The sequence below is a fragment of the Lasioglossum baleicum genome, chromosome 12 (genome assembly GCF_051020765.1).
Source record: "Lasioglossum baleicum chromosome 12, iyLasBale1, whole genome shotgun sequence".
In the NCBI taxonomy this organism is placed as follows: domain Eukaryota; kingdom Metazoa; phylum Arthropoda; class Insecta; order Hymenoptera; family Halictidae; genus Lasioglossum; species Lasioglossum baleicum.
Window position 1 is genome coordinate 12,224,625 of NC_134940.1, and position 13,482 is coordinate 12,238,106.

Consider the following 13,482-nt stretch of genomic DNA (forward strand, 5'->3'; position numbering starts at 1 on the left):
CACTAGATTATCGATTAGCGTATACTTAATTGGATAAAAATTGTGGGGAAAAATGTGCGTAGTAAAATATTAAACATACGCCTATGAAGGTACAATCTGACTGGAAATTATTGTATCGTTTAGGTGCACCGGTTTGTGATGCCGATAAGTGATTTTTATCGCGAGCTTCTTCAAAGTAGAATATTTATTTTTTTGGATTTTCATGTTTTTAAATACGTATACCGTTCCCTGTTCTCTTTTCCGTAGTATGTAACTGTGTCAACTGAACAATTCCTACCAGCGCACCAGCGGTGGTAGGAAACGTCAATCAAGCGTGCATGTTTGAGTAAAAAATGAACATTCATATTTTATTCCCATTGATCCGAGGCCTCTGCCAGACAATTCTCTCGCTTGCACTACACAAAGATGGACAGAATATATCATTACTATAATTCATCATCGTGTTTATTCAATGAAACCATTATATACTTGACCTACACGCGTTCCTCAGGGTAAAAATTCCACCATTTTCTATCTCTGAACGTTGCAAACTTTCCACGAAGTACTAAAAAAACCTAATTTGTTGATTTAAAGTGTAAATAAAAATTGTACGACGTATTATCACAGGATATCTTCTATATAGTTATTTTTGAGAAGCGCATGAGGGCTGAATTTGAATACTTGTTCATTTTATCATGAAAATTTTCAAATCCAGACGATAAACAGCGTGCAACAGGTTACTCGAAACTTTTTGTTTGGATGATCAATTTCCGCACCACCTGATAATCCATAGCGTTCAGATACACGGTGTGCAAATAAACCTGTAGAATTCTCGGGTACGCGATTCGCTTGTTTCCGGCCGATTGACCGGAAACAGTCGAATCTTTTGGCGCAAATTATCCTCGATTTTCATTAGCTTCTTCCGCTGGCTCGAACGTACCGCCACGTCTTCACCAGCCAATCAGCGGTGGTCAGCGGTTCTCAACCAACATCTGAAGAATGTTTGGTATGCTGATGTTTTGCGCATCCTTTTTTTCTGTTTCTTTCGCGAATCTACGCGCGAAGATAAAGCTCGCCGGTAGAGGGAGTATAGTGAAACGTTGCGTTTCTGTTCTTTGAGCATGAAATTGTGCGCGTGTGTCCCCACATCAACGTGACCTATTCTTTCTGATGCTAAATATGTAGCTGTACAAAGTACAAATACATTCAATCTGTTTGTAAAACCAACTGATGAGACTATGTAAATATGATAAGCAAGTTTCGACCGTGTGAATGTGTTTTATTTCCTGATGAAATTGTTTTATTGCACAAAGCAATTTGCGATATTAATTGAACTTAACCCGCGGGGTCATCCGACGCATCTTTGCCAGCAAACTCCTGAAGATCAACAAATCTGCCCATTAACCGACTCATCGTGCTCTCTACATATATTGACCAAACGTAATTAGCCGAGCATCTGCGCATCAACTGTCTGATGTCTGATCGTGAAACTTTCTGATCCCCGTTATCATTATACAACCTAGACTTCATTTGTTTAAAAAATGTCGGGCAAGGCTATGTTTTATGCAAAAATGTACACGTGTAATAGCATTAATGCTATACATATATGTATATGTACACGTACTTTTGTCGAGACGTGTAATCTATTTGCTAAATAAACCCTTAATTCTTCATATTGTAAGTAATTAGGACATTTATAAGCATAGGAACAATTGATTCCTGCCAATTTTCCCATAAAGAATTATTTGCCCCGGAAAATGTAAAAATAGCGCCACCGCATGTAGTGACAAAACGCTCAAACTGGTAGTCGATCGTTACCGACAGGGAATCATTTTAGGAAGACAGTAGTGGCGACTTCGAGACGAGATCACCGACCAGATACTATTAAAGACTGCCAGCCTTATGGGAGTTCGTGTCACTCGAATATTTCGGTGTTCTCTTACGCCCTCTAAGATATATTCTGACTGGAGTGAGAAACAGAAGGCCATCGACATGATCTCGTCGGTGCAGAAGGCTACTGAGGAGATTCTCGTCGGTGAGAAAGCAAATCGTCACGGAACCATATTGATCATCATGAATTGTTACATACTGTACCGAGCAGATATTTCAGACGATGTTGGTTTCAATATTAAAAGCAAAACTCAAGGACAAAGAATTCCTAGAAATATATTATTGAAGCATAATTTTTTAGGAAAATCAACAATTCCTATTTCAAATTTTATACGAGACAACTCAGTTTGTAATTTCAAAACATTTCATAAACGAGAATTATTACCTTTCACTTTTTTATACATAAATGTTCCAAGAATCGATCTGGACAGAAATATTTTGAAAAGACTTTACTTTTTTGAATAAATTAATGCGTGAGAATGTTCATGGTTTAAAAGTTATTCTATATTTCGAGTTTGATTGTCTATTTTTACGAAAAATTTAGATGGCAAGGTGGTCAAGGGAGTGCTCGTTAACATCGTTAGAAAAAGGAATTGTTATAAACATTAAACAGCCAGATATAATAAATTTATCTGTGAATTGTATCGAATAAATTAATGCGTGCGAATGTTCATGGTTTAAAAGTTATTACGTATCACGAAAACTATTAGCCACTTTGACTAAAAAATTAGGTGGTCAGATAGCCAAGGGATTGCTTGTGGGCATCGCTGTCAAATAGAATTGTTATAAACATTAACCAGCTGGAAATAATAAATTTTTCAATAATTGTCACGGCGATCGACATCGATCGATATTCGGCGGAGTGGGGGGCGCCGTTCAAGCTCGGCAGATCGGCGAGAGCTCACCGATGGTCAGTCAGTCGGGGCGGGGGAAGCGGGGTGAGCGGACGTGCTGCGTGACCAGGAGCGCCAGGAGAACCGGAGAGACCAGAGGTGGACCAGAGGTGGACTAGAGGTCATCTACAGTTACCCTGGCCTACCTTCAACTGTCAATTCAAGGAACAACGGTAAGTTTGTTTACTAATATTTTTCAAAACTTCTTTTGTCTTTTTAAACTCGTCCTTCATACTTTTGAAATTTTTATCGAGACTTTCAATGAAGACTATTGAGTCTTCTTCAAATTTATCAATTTTATTCTTTATAAAAATTACATTCTGAGCGTCCCACTCGTATGCAGGATTATAATTGCTCTTGTGAGCTGCTTCTTTGGTTGTTTTCGCACTCGTGTGCGGGATTATAGTTATTTTTTTAAGATAAGAGAACTTGTCCACGTCGTTGGCAAAAGGAATTATTATAAACATTAATTATGTAGCTAGAATTAATAAATGTCTCATGGCATTATCTTCTATATAATAAAAATCAATTTTGAATAAATTAATGCGTGCGAATGTTCATGGTTTAAAAGTTATTCTATATTTCGAGTTTTATTGTCTATTTTTACGAAAAATTTAGATGGGAAGGTGGTCAAGGGAGTGCTCGTTAACATCGTTAGAAAAAGGAATTGTTATAAACATTAAACAGCCAGATATAATAAATTTATCTGTGAATTGTATCGAATAAATTAATGCGTGCGAATGTTCATGGTTTAAAAGTTATTACGTATCACGAAAACTATTAGCCACTTTGACTAAAAAATTAGGTGGTCAGATAGCCAAGGGATTGCTTGTGGGCATCGCTGTCAAATAGAATTGTTATAAACATTAACCAGCTGGAAATAATAAATTTTTCAATAATTGTCACGGCGATCGACATCAATCGATATTCGGCGGAGTGGGGGGCGCCGTTCAAGCTCGGCAGATCGGCGAGAGCTCACCGATGGTCAGTCAGTCGGGGCGGGGGAAGCGGGGTGAGCGGACGTGCTGCGTGACCAGGAGCGCCAGGAGAACCGGAGAGACCAGAGGTGGACCAGAGGTGGACTAGAGGTCATCTACAGTTACCCTGGCCTACCTTCAACTGTCAATTCAAGGAACAACGGTAAGTTTGTTTACTAATATTTTTCAAAACTTCTTTTGTCTTTTTAAACTCGTCCTTCATACTTTTGAAATTTTTATCGAGACTTTCAATGAAGACTATTGAGTCTTCTTCAAATTTATCAATTTTATTCTTTATAAAAATTACATTTTGAGCGTCCCACTCGTATGCAGGATTATAATTGCTCTTGTGAGCTGCTTCTTTGGTTGTTTTCGCACTCGTGTGCGGGATTATAGTTATTTTTTTAAGATAAGAGAACTTGTCCACGTCGTTGGCAAAAGGAATTATTATAAACATTAATTATGTAGCTAGAATTAATAAATGTCTCATGGCATTATCTTCTATATAATAAAAATCAATTTTGAATAAATTAATGCGTGCGAATGTTCATGGTTTAAAAGTTATTCTATATTTCGAGTTTTATTGTCTATTTTTACGAAAAATTTAGATGGGAAGGTGGTCAAGGGAGTGCTCGTTAACATCGTTAGAAAAAGGAATTGTTATAAACATTAAACAGCCAGATATAATAAATTTATCTGTGAATTGTATCGAATAAATTAATGCGTGCGAATGTTCATGGTTTAAAAGTTATTACGTATCACGAAAACTATTAGCCACTTTGACTAAAAAATTAGGTGGTCAGATAGCCAAGGGATTGCTTGTGGGCATCGCTGTCAAATAGAATTGTTATAAACATTAACCAGCTGGAAATAATAAATTTTTCAATAATTGTCACGGCGATCGACATCGATCGATATTCGGCGGAGTGGGGGGCGCCGTTCAAGCTCGGCAGATCGGCGAGAGCTCACCGGTGGTCAGTCAGTCGGGGCGGGGGAAGCGGGGTGAGCGGACGTGCTGCGTGACCAGGAGCGCCAGGAGAACCGGAGAGACCAGAGGTGGACCAGAGGTGGACTAGAGGTCATCTACAGTTACCCTGGCCTACCTTCAACTGTCAATTCAAGGAACAACGGTAAGTTTGTTTACTAATATTTTTCAAAACTTCTTTTGTCTTTTTAAACTCGTCCTTCATACTTTTGAAATTTTTATCGAGACTTTCAATGAAGACTATTGAGTCTTCTTCAAATTTATCAATTTTATTCTTTATAAAAATTACATTCTGAGCGTCCCACTCGTATGCAGGATTATAATTGCTCTTGTGAGCTGCTTCTTTGGTTGTTTTCGCACTCGTGTGCGGGATTATAGTTATTTTTTTAAGATAAGAGAACTTGTCCACGTCGTTGGCAAAAGGAATTATTATAAACATTAATTATGTAGCTAGAATTAATAAATGTCTCATGGCATTATCTTCTATATAATAAAAATCAATTTTGAATAAATTAATGCGTGCGAATGTTCATGGTTTAAAAGTTATTCTATATTTCGAGTTTTATTGTCTATTTTTACGAAAAATTTAGATGGGAAGGTGGTCAAGGGAGTGCTCGTTAACATCGTTAGAAAAAGGAATTGTTATAAACATTAAACAGCCAGATATAATAAATTTATCTGTGAATTGTATCGAATAAATTAATGCGTGCGAATGTTCATGGTTTAAAAGTTATTACGTATCACGAAAACTATTAGCCACTTTGACTAAAAAATTAGGTGGTCAGATAGCCAAGGGATTGCTTGTGGGCATCGCTGTCAAATAGAATTGTTATAAACATTAACCAGCTGGAAATAATAAATTTTTCAATAATTGTCACGGCGATCGACATCGATCGATATTCGGCGGAGTGGGGGGCGCCGTTCAAGCTCGGCAGATCGGCGAGAGCTCACCGATGGTCAGTCAGTCGGGGCGGGGGAAGCGGGGTGAGCGGACGTGCTGCGTGACCAGGAGCGCCAGGAGGACCGGAGAGACCAGAGGTGGACCAGAGGTGGACTAGAGGTCATCTACAGTTACCCTGGCCTACCTTCAACTGTCAATTCAAGGAACAACGGTAAGTTTGTTTACTAATATTTTTCAAAACTTCTTTTGTCTTTTTAAACTCGTCCTTCATACTTTTGAAATTTTTATCGAGACTTTCAATGAAGACTATTGAGTCTTCTTCAAATTTATCAATTTTATTCTTTATAAAAATTACATTTTGAGCGTCCCACTCGTATGCAGGATTATAATTGCTCTTGTGAGCTGCTTCTTTGGTTGTTTTCGCACTCGTGTGCGGGATTATAGTTATTTTTTTAAGATAAGAGAACTTGTCCACGTCGTTGGCAAAAGGAATTATTATAAACATTAATTATGTAGCTAGAATTAATAAATGTCTCATGGCATTATCTTCTATATAATAAAAATCAATTTTGTATAAATTAATGCGTGCGAATGTTCATGGTTTAAAAGTTATTCTATATTTCGAGTTTTATTGTCTATTTTTACGAAAAATTTAGATGGGAAGGTGGTCAAGGGAGTGCTCGTTAACATCGTTAGAAAAAGGAATTGTTATAAACATTAAACAGCCAGATATAATAAATTTATCTGTGAATTGTATCGAATAAATTAATGCGTGCGAATGTTCATGGTTTAAAAGTTATTACGTATCACGAAAACTATTAGCCACTTTGACTAAAAAATTAGGTGGTCAGATAGCCAAGGGATTGCTTGTGGGCATCGCTGTCAAATAGAATTGTTATAAACATTAACCAGCTGGAAATAATAAATTTTTCAATAATTGTCACGGCGATCGACATCGATCGATATTCGGCGGAGTGGGGGGTGCCGTTCAAGCTCGGCAGATCGGCGAGAGCTCACCGGTGGTCAGTCAGTCGGGGCGGGGGAAGCGGGGTGAGCGGACGTGCTGCGTGACCAGGAGCGCCAGGAGAACCGGAGAGACCAGAGGTGGACCAGAGGTGGACTAGAGGTCATCTACAGTTACCCTGGCCTACCTTCAACTGTCAATTCAAGGAACAACGGTAAGTTTGTTTACTAATATTTTTCAAAACTTCTTTTGTCTTTTTAAACTCGTCCTTCATACTTTTGAAATTTTTATCGAGACTTTCAATGAAGACTATTGAGTCTTCTTCAAATTTATCAATTTTATTCTTTATAAAAATTACATTCTGAGCGTCCCACTCGTATGCAGGATTATAATTGCTCTTGTGAGCTGCTTCTTTGGTTGTTTTCGCACTCGTGTGCGGGATTATAGTTATTTTTTTAAGATAAGAGAACTTGTCCACGTCGTTGGCAAAAGGAATTATTATAAACATTAATTATGTAGCTAGAATTAATAAATGTCTCATGGCATTATCTTCTATATAATAAAAATCAATTTTGAATAAATTAATGCGTGCGAATGTTCATGGTTTAAAAGTTATTCTATATTTCGAGTTTTATTGTCTATTTTTACGAAAAATTTAGATGGGAAGGTGGTCAAGGGAGTGCTCGTTAACATCGTTAGAAAAAGGAATTGTTATAAACATTAAACAGCCAGATATAATAAATTTATCTGTGAATTGTATCGAATAAATTAATGCGTGCGAATGTTCATGGTTTAAAAGTTATTACGTATCACGAAAACTATTAGCCACTTTGACTAAAAAATTAGGTGGTCAGATAGCCAAGGGATTGCTTGTGGGCATCGCTGTCAAATAGAATTGTTATAAACATTAACCAGCTGGAAATAATAAATTTTTCAATAATTGTCACGGCGATCGACATCGATCGATATTCGGCGGAGTGGGGGGCGCCGTTCAAGCTCGGCAGATCGGCGAGAGCTCACCGATGGTCAGTCAGTCGGGGCGGGGGAAGCGGGGTGAGCGGACGTGCTGCGTGACCAGGAGCGCCAGGAGGACCGGAGAGACCAGAGGTGGACCAGAGGTGGACTAGAGGTCATCTACAGTTACCCTGGCCTACCTTCAACTGTCAATTCAAGGAACAACGGTAAGTTTGTTTACTAATATTTTTCAAAACTTCTTTTGTCTTTTTAAACTCGTCCTTCATACTTTTGAAATTTTTATCGAGACTTTCAATGAAGACTATTGAGTCTTCTTCAAATTTATCAATTTTATTCTTTATAAAAATTACATTTTGAGCGTCCCACTCGTATGCAGGATTATAATTGCTCTTGTGAGCTGCTTCTTTGGTTGTTTTCGCACTCGTGTGCGGGATTATAGTTATTTTTTTAAGATAAGAGAACTTGTCCACGTCGTTGGCAAAAGGAATTATTATAAACATTAATTATGTAGCTAGAATTAATAAATGTCTCATGGCATTATCTTCTATATAATAAAAATCAATTTTGTATAAATTAATGCGTGCGAATGTTCATGGTTTAAAAGTTATTCTATATTTCGAGTTTTATTGTCTATTTTTACGAAAAATTTAGATGGGAAGGTGGTCAAGGGAGTGCTCGTTAACATCGTTAGAAAAAGGAATTGTTATAAACATTAAACAGCCAGATATAATAAATTTATCTGTGAATTGTATCGAATAAATTAATGCGTGCGAATGTTCATGGTTTAAAAGTTATTACGTATCACGAAAACTATTAGCCACTTTGACTAAAAAATTAGGTGGTCAGATAGCCAAGGGATTGCTTGTGGGCATCGCTGTCAAATAGAATTGTTATAAACATTAACCAGCTGGAAATAATAAATTTTTCAATAATTGTCACGGCGATCGACATCGATCGATATTCGGCGGAGTGGGGGGTGCCGTTCAAGCTCGGCAGATCGGCGAGAGCTCACCGGTGGTCAGTCAGTCGGGGCGGGGGAAGCGGGGTGAGCGGACGTGCTGCGTGACCAGGAGCGCCAGGAGAACCGGAGAGACCAGAGGTGGACCAGAGGTGGACTAGAGGTCATCTACAGTTACCCTGGCCTACCTTCAACTGTCAATTCAAGGAACAACGGTAAGTTTGTTTACTAATATTTTTCAAAACTTCTTTTGTCTTTTTAAACTCGTCCTTCATACTTTTGAAATTTTTATCGAGACTTTCAATGAAGACTATTGAGTCTTCTTCAAATTTATCAATTTTATTCTTTATAAAAATTACATTTTGAGCGTCCCACTCGTATGCAGGATTACAATTGCTCTCATGAGCTGGTTCTCTGGTTGTATTCGCACTCATGTGCAGAATTATGATTGGTCTTCTGACTGTTGAATTGAATTTCCAATTGTTTGCATCGAAACTTTCACAAGTCCCGCTTCGAAACATTTTCATATCTTGTCTGAAATTGGTATTCCTCCGATCGGAGGTCCCCCAGGGGCTCACTCACGGATGGTGCCGTGAGTGAGTACGGGGTGTCGCGTCCCCGGGGTACCCGAATCGCCTATAGGCCGCACCCGTGTGCGGGGTTTGTTTGGCTCTCGTGAGCTGGTATTAGTTTGGCTCTCGTGAGCTGGTATTAGGTTGGCTCTCATGAGCTGGTTAGATTCGCACTCGTGTGCGGGGTTTGTTTGGCTCTCGTGAGCTGGTATTAGTTTGGCTCTCGTGAGCTGGTATTAGGTTGGCTCTCATGAGCTGGTTAGATTCGCACTCGTGTGCGGGGTTTGTTTGGCTCTCGTGAGCTGGTATTAGTTTGGCTCTCGTGAGCTGGTATTAGGTTGGCTCTCATGAGCTGGTTAGATTCGCACTCGTGTGCGGGGTTTGTTTGGCTCTCGTGAGCTGGTATTAGTTTGGCTCTCGTGAGCGGGTATTAGGTTTGCACTCGTGTGCAGGGTTATGTATTGTTATGTCTAACTATATTATTAGTCTGTTTGAGCTAGAATACACCAAGAAGAAGTCATACCAAGAAGAAGACATACCAAGAAGAGGATACACCAAGAAGAGGACACACCAAGAAGAGGACGTACCACGAAGTTGTAGTTTTATTCGCCGAGGGAGGTCCCCCAGGGGCTCACTCACGGCCGCATCCGTGAGTGAGTACGGGGAGTCGCGTCCCCGGGGTACCCGAATCGCCGATAGGCCGCACCCGAGTAAGTCGAGTAATTATTGTCTTAAATTCACTTTGCTCGTTTTCTTGATTCCGACACAGCCTTCTGCTGTGTCGGACCTTGCTTGTATGTACCAGTCCGGTTGGAGCCAGTATTCGGCGTCGATACATTGAGAGGGTTGGTTCATTGAGACTTGCTCACTCGTATTGCCATTCTCTCTGTTCGTAATCCTACCCACGTCATCTCAACGCATTGTGTTGCCTGGTGGCAGGTAGTTGGCAGAGAAATTCTCTGTTCGTCATCCTACCCACGTCATCTCAACGCAATGGGTTGCCTGGTGGCAGGTAGTTGGCAGGGAGATGGTGTTACGTTTGAACACTTCTCACTGTCCATTCCTCTTGTTGAGGACACGTCAGGTATCGGCTCTGACCGGAGCTGCACTGCAAGCATTGTACGCGCCGCGTCACCTTCGAACCAGAGCCTTCTGCTCTGGTTCGCTCTTATTTTTTACTTTGAAAGAATCAGAGCCTTCTGCCTGATTCGCCTTCGATCCCCCCCTGAATCGGAGACTTCTTCTCCGATTCACACCTTTTGCTCCGCGATAATTGCTCGACTTGCGTGCGTAATTTAGTATAATTCCATCGTTGTAAGAAAGGGAGGCAGAAGGAATATTGCATTCGTTCTGACTCCCTTTCGGGTCTCTCGTGCAGCAACCTCCTCGTGGTGAGACCTGGGCAATCGGTATTATCCTTTATTTGTAAGAACTTCTAGTCTCTTATGAATAAAGGATAATACCGAGCTAATAGCTGCACATTGCACATGTACAATTTTCGATAAGATTGTGTACTAGAATTTAAGACTTGCGAGATATAGAAACATATGTATTTCATTAAATTGTATGTGAATTTACTTTGAGGTAGCTTGCTGTCGGCCGAGGGTACATCAATGCTTTCTGCGTTTACCCTTGGCCCGCCTTGAGTTCGTTATTTCAATCAATGATCTCGACAATTTGTATTTCTGTATTTCCAATTTTTTGCATCGGGACTTTCACAAGTCCCGCTTCGAAACATTTTCATATCTTGTCTGAAATTGGTATTCCTCCGATCGGAGGTCCCCCAGGGGCTCACTCACGGATGGTGCCGTGAGTGAGTACGGGGTGTCGCGTCCCCGGGGTACCCGAATCGCCTATAGGCCGCACCCGTGTGCGGGGTTTGTTTGGCTCTCGTGAGCTGGTATTAGTTTGGCTTTCGTGAGCTGGTATTAGGTTGGCTCTCATGAGCTGGTTAGATTCGCACTCGTGTGCGGGGTTTGTTTGGCTCTCGTGAGCTGGTATTAGTTTGGCTCTCGTGAGCTGGTATTAGGTTGGCTCTCATGAGCTGGTTAGATTCGCACTCGTGTGCGGGGTTTGTTTGGCTCTCGTGAGCTGGTATTAGTTTGGCTCTCGTGAGCTGGTATTAGGTTGGCTCTCATGAGCTGGTTAGATTCGCACTCGTGTGCGGGGTTTGTTTGGCTCTCGTGAGCTGGTATTAGTTTGGCTCTCGTGAGCTGGTATTAGGTTGGCTCTCATGAGCTGGTTAGATTCGCACTCGTGTGCGGGGTTTGTTTGGCTCTCGTGAGCTGGTATTAGTTTGGCTCTCGTGAGCGGGTATTAGGTTTGCACTCGTGTGCAGGGTTATGTATTGTTATGTCTAACTATATTATTAGTCTGTTTCAGCTAGAATACACCAAGAAGAAGTCATACCAAGAAGAAGACATACCAAGAAGAGGATACACCAAGAAGAGGACACACCAAGAAGAGGACGTACCACGAAGTTGTAGTTTTATTCGCCGAGGGAGGTCCCCCAGGGGCTCACTCACGGCCGCATCCGTGAGTGAGTACGGGGAGTCGCGTCCCCGGGGTACCCGAATCGCCGATAGGCCGCACCCGAGTAAGTCGAGTAATTATTGTCTTAAATTCACTTTGCTCGTTTTCTTGATTCCGACACAGCCTTCTGCTGTGTCGGACCTTGCTTGTATGTACCAGTCCGGTTGGAGCCAGTATTCGGCGTCGATACATTGAGAGGGTTGGTTCATTGAGACTTGCTCACTCGTATTGCCATTCTATCTGTTCGTAATCCTACCCACGTCATCTCAACGCATTGTGTTGCCTGGTGGCAGGTAGTTGGCAGAGAAATTCTCTGTTCGTCATCCTACCCACGTCATCTCAACGCAATGGGTTGCCTGGTGGCAGGTAGTTGGCAGAGAGATGGTGTTACGTTTGAACACTTCTCACTGTCCATTCCTCTTGTTGAGGACACGTCAGGTATCGGCTCTGACCGGAGCTGCACTGCAAGCATTGTACGCGCCGCGTCACCTTCGAACCAGAGCCTTCTGCTCTGGTTCGCTCTTATTTTTTACTTTGAAAGAATCAGAGCCTTCTGCCTGATTCGCCTTCGATCCCCCCCTGAATCGGAGACTTCTTCTCCGATTCACACCTTTTGCTCCGCGATAATTGCTCGACTTGCGTGCGTAATTTAGTATAATTCCATCGACTTGCGTGCGTTAGTTATTAAGAGTGTATATCGTCGTTTTAAATATGTCGAGTAATTATTGCCTTAAATTCACTTTGCTCGTTTTCTTGATTCCGACACAGCCTTCTGCTGTGTCGGACCTTGCTTGTATGTACCAGTCCGGTTGGAGCCAGTATTCGGCGTCGATACATTGAGTGGGTTGGTTCATTGAGACTTGTTCACTCGTATTGCCATTCTCTCTGTTCGTAATCCTACCCACGTCATCTCAACGCATTGTGTTGCCTGGTGGCAGGTAGTTGGCAGAGAAATTCTCTGTTCGTCATCCTACCCACGTCATCTCAACGCAATGGGTTGCCTGGTGGCAGGTAGTTGGCAGAGAGATGGTGTTACGTTTGAACACTTCTCACTGTCCATTCCTCTTGTTGAGGACACGTCAGGTATCGGCTCTGACCGGAGCTGCACTGCAAGCATTGTACGCGCCGCGTCACCTTCGAACCAGAGCCTTCTGCTCTGGTTCGCTCTTATTTTTTACTTTGAAAGAATCAGAGCCTTCTGCCTGATTCGCCTTCGATCCCCCCCTGAATCGGAGACTTCTTCTCCGATTCACACCTTTTGCTCCGCGATAATTGCTCGACTTGCGTGCGTAATTTAGTATAATTCCATCGACTTGCGTGCGTTAGTTATTAAGAGTGTATATCGTCGTTTTAAATATGTCGAGTAATTATTGCCTTAAATTCACTTTGCTCGTTTTCTTGATTCCGACACAGCCTTCTGCTGTGTCGGACCTTGCTTGTATGTACCAGTCCGGTTGGAGCCAGTATTCGGCGTCGATACATTGAGTGGGTTGGTTCATTGAGACTTGTTCACTCGTATTGCCATTCTCTCTGTTCGTAATCCTACCCACGTCATCTCAACGCATTGTGTTGCCTGGTGGCAGGTAGTTGGCAGAGAAATTCTCTGTTCGTCATCCTACCCACGTCATCTCAACGCAATGGGTTGCCTGGTGGCAGGTAGTTGGCAGAGAGATGGTGTTACGTTTGAACACTTCTCACTGTCCATTCCTCTTGTTGAGGACACGTCAGGTATCGGCTCTGACCGGAGCTGCACTGCAAGCATTGTACGCGCCGCGTCACCTTCGAACCAGAGCCTTCTGCTCTGGTTCGCTCTTATTTTTTACTTTGAAAGAATCAGAGCCTTCTGCCTGATTCGC